General features: G+C 34.9%; 1 long non-coding RNA gene across 1 annotated transcript; it reads right to left on the reverse strand.

Moving 5' to 3' along the window:
- Window positions 1-6,800: 6,800 nt before the first annotated feature.
- Window positions 6,801-10,657, reverse strand: LOC143240923 (uncharacterized). Its single transcript, XR_013022047.1, has 2 exons — window positions 10,528-10,657; window positions 6,801-7,832 (listed from the first exon to the last, which is right to left on the reverse strand). It is a non-coding gene; the product is annotated as an uncharacterized LOC143240923 (long non-coding RNA).
- Window positions 10,658-11,362: the final 705 nt, after the last annotated feature.

Below are 11,362 nucleotides of genomic sequence, written 5' to 3' on the forward strand. Positions count from 1 at the left end.
CTAATTTAGGAGTGTAAGACTAGAGGGAAGGCAGCTAGTCAACACCATCAACCGCCAACTTTTGGGCTACTCTTTAACCAACTAATAGTGGGATTGACCAACATATTATAAACCCCCACGGCCGAAAGGGCGATCATGTTTAGTGCAACAGGGATTCGAACCCACGACCCTCAGATTACTAATCGAGTGCCTTAACTACCTGGCCATGCCGAGCCCAAGTGTAAGGGAAGAAAACTTTGTTTCTGGTATTCATGCAAAGCCAAGCAAGAGCTACTTGTACCAGGCGTCCCTGATTTTGAACAGATAGATCAGGGGAAGGGCAGCTAATGAACAACTCTTCTGATCACGTAATGGAATTTGACCGTCACTCTCATGATATAACTACGACCTTGAAGTTCATAACGAGAACAATGGGCCCTCGAATTCACGCTTCTGTATGTTAAAATAAATGTTACTTTGATTATTTTATCCGTTAACCAGTATGAAACTATTAACTTCAACGTCTTTGCTATTATAAATAATATTTTTCACAATACTTCAAGTATTTAAGTTATCAGGCATCTCATTAAAAAGAATAGGTCGAAGAAGAATCCGCTGGAGATGTCATTTAATTTTTTTGTAATGTAAAGTTACACAATACACTATGTGCACTCTATTTAATGCATGAAATCAACACCGCTAAAACGCGTTGGAAATGTGTAACTTCAGCAGAATATATTTTATTGGTACCAATACGAATTGGTACAATTGTTTATAAGTGTAAATATTTCTGCAATACAATCTATTTTATTTTACTTCGTTATGATTCATAAATTACTGTAACTATTGGTTTAAGAAAAAGAAACACTAATTTACTTTATGTAACATGAAAATCATAAGGAAAATAATATACCATAGTCAGGAACATTACCTTTACAATATTAACGCTTAATTATGTACCAGGCATGGCTCGGTTGTTAGTGTTACAAACTATGGATCATGTAAGATCATGATTACCGATAAAAAAAAAATAATAATAAATACATTTTGACCTGTGGTTTCATTATAAAAGTAAATGTCAAAACTGACTGTTCGGGTATATAGATTAGAGTGGCCCAAGATCACACGGCGGGTACTGTTAACTAAATGTCGTTAATTACAACAGGTTAGTGTAGCTTTGTGCGAATATCCGATACAAAAACATTCAATTAAAACTGGAAGTACTTTGATATCTGTGATTAATAAGAGTGAACAACTTTAAAACTTACTGTTTTTATTGTTATTTCTTTAATTTTACACTCCAGAAACTTAGTAACTTTGACAACTAATTTTTGTTTATTTTAATTTCGCGTAAAGCTGCACGAGAGCTATCTGCGCTAGTCGTCCCTAATTTAGCAGTGTAATATTAGATGGAAAGTAGCTAGTTATCACCACCCACCGCTAACTCTTGGGCTACTCTTTTACCAACAAATGGTGGAATTCACCAGCACATTATAACACCCCAACAGTTGAAAAGGCGAGCATGTTTGGTGTGACAGGGATTCGAACCCGCGACCCTCAGACTGAGAGTCGAGCGCCACAATCACCTGACCAAGTACTAACTCATTTAACTATTTTCATAGTGTATATTTGGTAAGTATGAAAATATTTGTTTTCGAGCAGCCCTTAACCAGGTCTGTTGGAAGTGGGTGACTTTTTTTGATCCAAACTGGAATTCGTTTCATGTGTAACTTCAGTGCCTTGGAGTGTGTGTTTTCTTATATCAATGTCACATCGAGCTATCTGCTGAGCTCACCGAGGGGAATCTAACCCCTGATTTTAGCGTTATAAATCCACAGACGTACCGCTGTACTAGCGAGGGACAGTACCTCGGAACGAGAGAAAATTTTCGAAATATATAATGGTCCCCTCATTTTATGTGCAAATAATAATTTTTAATAACTTTCTTCTGATATGCATGAAAATATTACAAGTGTTACACATGGAGTTATATAATGAAAAACCAGCATTAAAGAAAGGAAAAATAAATAAATGTTAATAGGCGAGCGGAACTGTAGTCTAAACCAAGAGAGTCAAAACGTATTGTGAAAAATATATAATTTCTCCGTACTTTTGTCTAGCAAATAAAATATATGCACTTGAAAGAGACATAAATCAAGCTGTTTGTATCATGTATATTGTTATGTCTCAATCAAAAGTTCAAAGTCACTACTAGACCAGAGAGATTAGATAGTAACTGAACCATTAGTTGTAGGAATGTGGGAAAGAGTAATTCTGGATTACATGAGACAAGCCTGTGCAAGGACACTGAACATTGTCAATATAGCAGAGAGACAGAATGGAATGTTTTATACTATAAGCAATGAGATTTACGTATTAAAAGTTTTGATTTCAGTGTAAAAAAATGAGAAATGACCGAAGATCAATATCACAAAAATCATGTCAAATGCTGAAATTTTTACAATTTTAAAACTACCACAAACACGTGACTTACATTTCAAACATTGTCCTTTTATAAAAATTAAAAGACAGTTCAGTGTGTGAACGTTATAACTTCGTGAGAATTTGCTTGTTTGTTTGTAGTTAAGTACAAAGTTACACAACAGGTTATCTGTTATCTGTCCACCACGGGTATCAAAACCAAGTTTCTAGCGTTGTAAGTCTGCAGATATGTCGTTTTGCCACTGGAGGAGCAACTGCAAAAGGGAATATCATAGAAACCTGAAATTTTGCACTCATACTAAATGGACCTAAATGGGTATTATTACCTATCCATGTCTATGCGTGTGCGCATGTCTTTAATGATGAAAGCTAGTGAAAACATACATAGAAAAGAAGTGTTCCGCCAAAGCTCCAAAGCTAGACACCTGAAATTTTGGCCCCACATTAAGTGTATGTACCTGAACATTACTTGTCTCATCCACGTGCATAGGCATCTTTTTAATAAAGCAAGACAGAAAAAAAGCTACATAGAAAAAAAAACGTCAATCAGATGTGATTTCTTGTTCTCAACACAGACAATCATGGTCGGATTATTTATTAGGCACAGTGCCAAAGGCCTACGAAAACTATGAGTCTATGAAAAGTTTCCTTAAAAGTTAATCTTAGAGGGTCAAAAAACAATAAGCATAAAAACATGAAATACACATTTTACTGTACAAACTGTTACATCTTTAAGGTCCCCCATTGGTACAACGGTGATTCTACGGATTTAGAACGCTAAAATCAGGGGTTCGATTCCCCACGGTGGACTCAGCAGATAGCTCGATGTGGCTCTGCTATAAAAAAACACACACGTCTTTAAGTTATACGATCATCTTGATTCGGCACTACTGACAATAACAAGTGCATGAAAGGGTGCTGCTGGAAATCAAATTATGCACCATTTTGCAATTGCTGGAGTGAAATATTACATTGCAGTTATATGAATAAAAGTAAATTAACGATATCTTATTTGAATAATAATAACGAGGAATTGGTTGCGGGTTCGAATCCCAGTCACACCAAACATGCACGCCCTTCTAGCCGTGGGAGCGTTATAATGTTACGGTCAATCCCACTATTCGTTGGTAAAATAGTCCAAGAGTTGGCGGTGGGTGGTGATGACTATCTGCCTTCCGTCTAGTCGTACACTGTTAAATTAGGGGCGGCTAGTGCAACTAGCTTTGCGCCAAATTAAATAAAAGCATTAAAATTTTATTTGGCAAAACTTGCGCCATCTAGGAGCAGAAAATTACATACTTTACTGGAGTAATCGAGATTTAGTTCCCCACGTTGTCCATATAAAAATATCTTCTTAATGATTTTATCAACAGAAAATTGCAATAGCACACTTGAAACGTCAACAGTAAGTTGCACATATATGTTGATAGCATATACACCCTCTACACAAAAGTCTACGGGCCCAGTTTTATCTATGTGCCAGTAATGTATGCTTGGATATTTGAAAACGTAAAAAATAATGTAACCGGTTGTGTTAGATGAAACTTTAATGTGATGGTTTAGAAAAAAAATATGTTTATCTTTAAATAAAATTTTTATTCTACTGGTTTTAAAGAGTATCTCAGTTGAATTTGATACCTTTAATTTCTTGTGTAAAACAAAGTTTAGCTCAGGTACGTATTCCATTGTTTATAGCCAAGCATAGTCACGGTCTCAAAAGTCAGCCATTAACCACAATTTTAGGGATGTATGGATTGATCTTAGTACTGTTAGTACTTTTCTCATTATGTTGTATATACTTATTGCTTGCTTTCCTTACATGATATACTAATCTAAATTAGAACGTCTTTTGTTGTTGTGATATTATTATATCAAGTCTGTAGGTTGCTATTCTTTACTGTTTTATTAAGTATAATGCCCTTATACTAAATGAAAAAATGTATTGTGGAGTTCGTAATTATAGATTTTTTATTTGCTTTTTAAAGGCTGAATAGACGAACAGCCGAAGTTTGTGAATATATAAAAAGTAGCCTCAGTGGTAATAATGATAAAAAATATGTGTGTACTTTTTGTTTTGTAACTTTGTGCTTAGTTACAAATTTTATCCTTTATACTCTTTTCGAGCTAACTTAATTTTTACGCAAAGCTACTTTTTTTCTATAAGGAAAATGTCATCTTGAATACTTTAAAATTTGTTTTAAAATTGTTTTCCAAACTTGACCAGTATCTTCAATCAATCCAGTTAACCAGTTTACAGTAGGCATTTCTCTCCTCATCCCTTTAATTTTTAAGACTTAGAACAAAAATCTCACTATTCTTTACCTCCATATGTAGTATGACATCAAATCACTTGCATACAGATGTTTCTCAATCTTCATTCTATTCAGAATTTTTATATTAGATTCCCTAACCAATCAGTAAGGAAAACATCTTTGTTTCTAAAACGCCTATCTCCCTCACAGTTATGGCCTAGCATGGCCAAGCGCGTAAGGCGTGCGACTCGTAATCCGAGGGTCGCGGGTTCGCGCCCGCGTCGCGCTAAACATGCTCGCCCTCCCAGCCGTGGGGGTGTATAATGTGACGGTCAATCCCACTATTCGTTGGTAAAAGAGTAGCCCAAGAGTTGGCGGTGGGTGGTGATGACTAGCTGCCTTCCCTCTAGTCTTACACTGCTAAATTAGGGACGGCTAGCAGAGATAGCCCTCGAGTAGCTTTGTGCGAAATTCCAAAAACAACAACAACAACAACAACCCTCACAGTTCGATTCCAACATATATCAATCTATATGTCTAAAATTGAAATCTCCAGTAATTAAAATGTTTTTGAATATAACATCAGGAAATCAATGCTCCAAGAACATTTAATAACATAAAATCAGAAGAAAAAAAAATTCACACTGTGATTACGGATTTAAAAATACATTGTAGCAAGCATATTTACCAAAAATAGCAGATTTATTGGTAGTTTGTATTATTTCTACACTACTCTCGAGTTACAAAATACATTTATAGTCATACTTTGCTTCAACTCAGAACGTACCTTGTGTATCCACAAGGTTTCTTTATTGTGAGCATCTTTTTTACTGGCTGCACTTCCCAAAGATTCTGAAATCGCTGGTTGTAATTCTAATGTTAGTTTTCCTGTAAACACTGACGAAGAACGACCGAATGATTGATTATACAGTGTATTTTGGGCACGGTCTATAATTCTCGACCTCAAATAACGAATGTTAGAGCTCTCAAAATCATGGTTACACCTTGGACATACAAATTTGTAGATGACATTACCATAAGATAAACTGAACAGAAAAAGGTCACTCAGATCTGGTATATAAAATAATGCGTTAATTTCTACTGTACAATATCAAAAATGTTTCAGTGTTGAAAGTTGTTGATATCTGACATCTTTTTCGAGCCAACTAAAGTATTATGATTCCAAAAAACTATTCATATACACAATTTTTTGTTTTTGAATTTCACGCAAAGCTGCTTGAAGGCTATCTGCACTAGCCGTCCCTAATTTAGCAGTGGGAAAGGCAGCTAGTTATCACCACCCACCGCCAACTCTTGGGATACTCTTTTACCATCGAATAGTGGGATTGACAGTCACATTATAACACCCCCACGGCTGAAAGGGCGAGCATGTTTGGTGTGACGAGGATACGAACCCGTGACCCTCGGATTACGAGTCGAACGCCTTAACACAATTGGCCATGCCAGGCCTACATAAAAAGTCACTTGAACTATCGGTCTAACATTTTCACTATAGTTTCAACCAAGATAAACAGTAAACCTTTTTAATTTCTATGTTATTCGGTTTAAAAAATGACTAATTTAGCGCAGCAAACTTATAAGATAAGATGTGCAACTACATAAATACTAGTTACGCCAAGCAAACTAGATTAGTAGATTCTAGCTCAAATTTTCAAAAAAAAAAAATGCTACTCTTACGATATTGCATTTATAATCTAATTCGACATACCTCAATATAAACCTTTAGTGCAAACTCGTGACATAATGCACTATTCTATTTCTTGAAACTTGCACGAGAAACGCTGTACGACCGGTATAATGTTAAAACGTAAAGACGGATTACCACCTTTGTTGTACAGGTGAATTATGCAAAAGTATGAATGAACTGTGTTTTTAAAACAATTCGTTAGGACTTACAAATATTATTTATAGTGTTGCATATGTATTAAAGTACTCTTCACATCTGCGTTTAAAACATTTGTTACACAAATTTCTTGTCTGTGATAAAGCACAAAGATAAAGAGCTGTCTGTACTCATCACGTGTATCGAAATCTTGTTTTTAAGAACTGTAAATCCGCAGGTGCATCACTCTGCCAATAGGGTTCAAGAATTAGAAGTCAGGTAACTTACTGGTTCCAAACATTATACAAAAACATGGAACTAGGTTTTATTGGAGTATTACATTGGTATAGCTTTTTATCTGTAGCACTTATCCTAATATCAGTCATTTAGAACAAAATGTAAGTCTCTGTTAGACAATGAATTCAAAAGGTTGTAATATTATACCAATATATGTTGTTTTACACACACCTTACTGTAATGAAAGCCTAGTTCTAAATAAAATAAACATATGTTTTCAATCTTACAGGTGTCTCAATATTTAGAAACCCCAAACAAAACAAATACTTGTGTGTTTTACAAAACGTTTCCATGGACAAATATCGTTACTTGTAAGTTTGGTATCAGACAGGAGGGAGCATTTGCCTGGAGCTGAAATGACCAGGGTGACAATGGTACCCAGCAGGTGACGGATGGTGGTTACAAAGACATGAATGGATTGTGGGTGGATACTGCAACATTCGTTGATGTCTGCCAGTTCCAGTGAGTCCATTAGTAAGAGCTGAATGGCTTTCAGAGAGAAGTCCACTAACGACAGATGGCAGCACAGAGTTAATCGTTGAGTGATAATTCGGAACCACGCCTTCTACTGCCTGTTCCGCAAGAGCCTTTTTCTTGCTGCATAAACACTTGTATAAACAGTAAGCTTTTAATAAAGCAAAAATAAGTGCTACTAACCCACCAAATATGGGCCAAAATAGGCCTTCCCAGTTGAAGGTCATTTTAAGTTAAATGCAGAATAAGAAACTTTTATGAATTGTTCCAATACACATCATGCTGAAATCAACCAATCAGAACAATATGGTAACACAAACTCTTCCATTCGACACTAGTGAATCGTTTAGTGGACTATAAAACTCTTAGTGTCACGACACATGGTATGTAAATCAATATAAGTTGTTCAAAATTACCAATTCACCTTTAGCCAAACTAAATAAACAAGGAGCTACAATCCAATGCACTAACAGCGAGGACTACAAGTTAACCATACGATTCGCTGATACACTTCCTGTACTCTTAAGTGGTGGTACGTCGTCAGCCTAAACGAAAAAACAAACATGTATATATAGACACATACTCAACATATACACACACATATATAAACACGTGTTGCACATTTCAACTAAAACATTTATGCAAGTGAGGAACTAGGAATACGATAAATAGCAGCAGCAAATAATTTATCGGAGAGGGCGAATCATCCCGAATTTTCGTTATTACTCCTAATACACTAAGAAAAACCTCCATTATACATCCACTAATCCAGCAGTGAATTAGGGCGCTCGATTCACAATCTACAGATCGCAAGTTTGAATCTCTATCACACCAAACATACTTGTCCTTTCAGCCTGAGGGCATTATAATTCTCAATCAATCACACAATTTGTTGGTAAAAGAGTAGCCCAAGAGTTGGCGGTGAGCGGTGATGAATAGCTACCTTCCCTCTAGTCTTACACTGCTAAACTGGGAACGGTTAGCGCAGGCTGCCCTTGTGTAGCTTTGCGCGAAATTCAAAACAAACCATTACAAATCAGCACGTGATATCGCAAAATCGATGCGTTACACAAAAGCAAACCTATTTTAATTTGTTACGCAAAATCCACTAATTTTACTGACGAACAGCTACACAAAACTCAGAAGAAAAATTGCACGTTTCTGTAAGTAAAATCTGGTTAGGTATGATGTAAAGGCCTAAAACACAGACAATAGTTGTTATTTTTTTAAGTTTAAAACTGCGAATATGCATACTTAGTAAAGTATGGCTGCAGAAATGTGAAAATAATATTAGTATTTTTCAAACTGTAATTTATCAATGACAGAAAGCTGGTAGATAATGATTTAAGACCGTATGAACAGTACCAAAGCAAACGTTATCAATAGAGCAGTGATCAACGTTATTGAAGTTCACCTCCCTCACCCGAATGTGTGAAAAGATCATCGCTTAAATTTTCTTTTCATTCATGCACAATGTTAATTGTAACAATTGTTCGTTTTGAATTTCGCGCAATGCTACTCGAGGGCTATCTGCGCCAGCCGTCCCTCATTTTGCAGTGTAAGACTAGAGGAAAGGCAGTTAGTCATCACCACCCACCGCCAACTCTTGGGCTACTCTTTTACCAACGAATAGTGGGATTGACCAACATATTATAATGCCCCCACTGCTTAAAGCTTAAAGGGCGAGCATGTTTGGTGCAGCCGGGATTCGAACCCGCGACCCTCAGATTACGAGTCGAACGCCTTAATCCACCTGGCCATGCCAGGCCGTGATTGCAGCAAATTCATATCTTATGTACCTTTGAAACTAAATACTTTTCTAATAACAAAATTTACGCATATTTATTTTTCAACATATATACATATATATATATATATATATATATATATCACACGCCTAATACCTGATATATTTATCAGAATCTCCACGTATAATAAATGAACACACGTCATACACACTAATGTCCTACTTTTCAGCTCTCATAACTTTAGAATAACTTTTCCAATACTAAATTTACGTACTATTTTCATAAAACTCATATAACTCTGTCACAAATCAATCACAAATAGTAGCATCTGAGCTTTCCACAAACACAAAACAAACTACATGGATAATAATACTCTGTGTGCCGATGCTTATATATAACACTGGAACTAAATACTTTTTCAACACTAAACTCGTATTAGATTGTAAGATACAATGCACCTGTTGTTTTCATAAATAATGCAGAGATTAGTTTCAGTTCTAACATTAAAATATTTGGCAGGTGGTGAATTTCCATGGAAGAATAAGCTAGAGTAACAACAAAACTCGAACGACATCTGGAAGAAAGGATAAATTTGCGTTGTGATTTAGGTGAGAGAAGTTTAAATTATTTCAACAAAATAGAATTAAAACATTTAAGATTAGATGAAATTATTAACAGCATACGAAATCCACAAAAGGTAGCTTGAATATAACACTATGTAACACAAATTTTGTTCCTGGATAGTATGTGTCATTTCTTAATTGCTTATGTTGTAAAAGTACAGAAAATGGCCATTATTCCCTCAAACTTTGCTTTTGTGACCTGGATAATGAAATTTAGAAATTAATCTATTTTCTATGTAAAAACGGGCAAATATGAACATTTTCATTTACATAAGGTCTGAAAAAACAACATATGAATCAAGATTTACATGTATTTATACTAAATTTATACAAAAATGTTTAGAAGTGAGTAGTTTTTCGAGATTTGCGACTGTAATGTAAATCACTTTCACGTATCAACCCCCAAATATAGTCTCCCATCATGTTTTCGTTATACGCTCCTTGGTAGCGGCGTTCAAAGTCCAGTATTAAATTATTATTAATTATTAATTAAATTATTCAAATAATTTAACGTTTTCAAACACATAAAATTAAGTCAAGACAAGTTATAACTTACTCGCAACAGCCAATAACTAAATTAGTGCACTGATTATAGTAATGCTTTTAAATTGAGTCACTTTCAGTTAAGAACTAAATAAGTAATCAAAATGTGGGAAACAATCTAATGCTTTCAGATTTTTTGTACTTTCATTCATAAAGAAAAATATAGTGCCACATTCACTAACACAGAAAAGCCGGCAAAAAGAGAGAGAACGCTTAACTTCAATTCATAATTCTGAGAAATAAAAAAATTAAAAACTTACGTGCTGATAGTCTCACGTGGAATGAAAGATTTGTATTATTTTAATTACTACAAAGTTACGACTTACCTTTTACACAAGATTACAAATTCCTTGAATTAATATACGTTAAACTCATTATACGCTTTTCGAAAGCACAAAATTATAACGAAAACGCACTTAATACGTGCAAATCCAAAACCAAAACTTGGCGCCATCTAGAATAAAATTTCTTTTGCGTTGACAATAATAATAAATTTCTAAATTTGAATAATCTTTGAATTATTTTTTATAGTTGTAGTGGCAGCCTAAATAATTCACACAGAAATTGTTATTGCAATATATAGACACTATTATTACACATATAAAACATTTTAAAATTTTTATCTAGTGAAATAGATGTGATAATATACAGTAACTAGAGTTTATATTGAAATTTAAAATTTAGTTTAAAATACAATAATTTAAATAGTAGATTGAAATATGAACCATATAATCAATATTAATAAGCTCATGCCATAATAATCAATTACAACATGCGCGGAGAGATGTTCTCAATCCGCAGTAATGTATACAAGGACGAGGGTCTAACCCTTACAGGATCTCTTTCTTCCATAAACGTTTGCATTCTGTGTAATAGACCTGATTATGGATTACTGCCTTGCGGTGTAAACTACACTGCAAGACGCTTTTGCACAATATTCTGAAACCAATATGCAGCAGAAAATGACTTTTCTGAGAGCCAATTTGAGCTACCAATAGATAAGGAAGTCCATGGGAGATACCTGAAAATAGCTTAATGTGGATTTTCCTATTTTTCTTGCTTCTTGAAACTGTAGCACATTGACTTCAGCACGTGACTGGGTATGTCGGCTTAATAGATCATATGTTATTGCAGTGGTTCTCAACCTTTTCTGACTTGCGG

The sequence above is a fragment of the Tachypleus tridentatus genome, chromosome 13, assembly GCF_004210375.1.
Source record: "Tachypleus tridentatus isolate NWPU-2018 chromosome 13, ASM421037v1, whole genome shotgun sequence".
In the NCBI taxonomy this organism is placed as follows: Eukaryota; Metazoa; Arthropoda; class Merostomata; order Xiphosura; family Limulidae; genus Tachypleus; species Tachypleus tridentatus.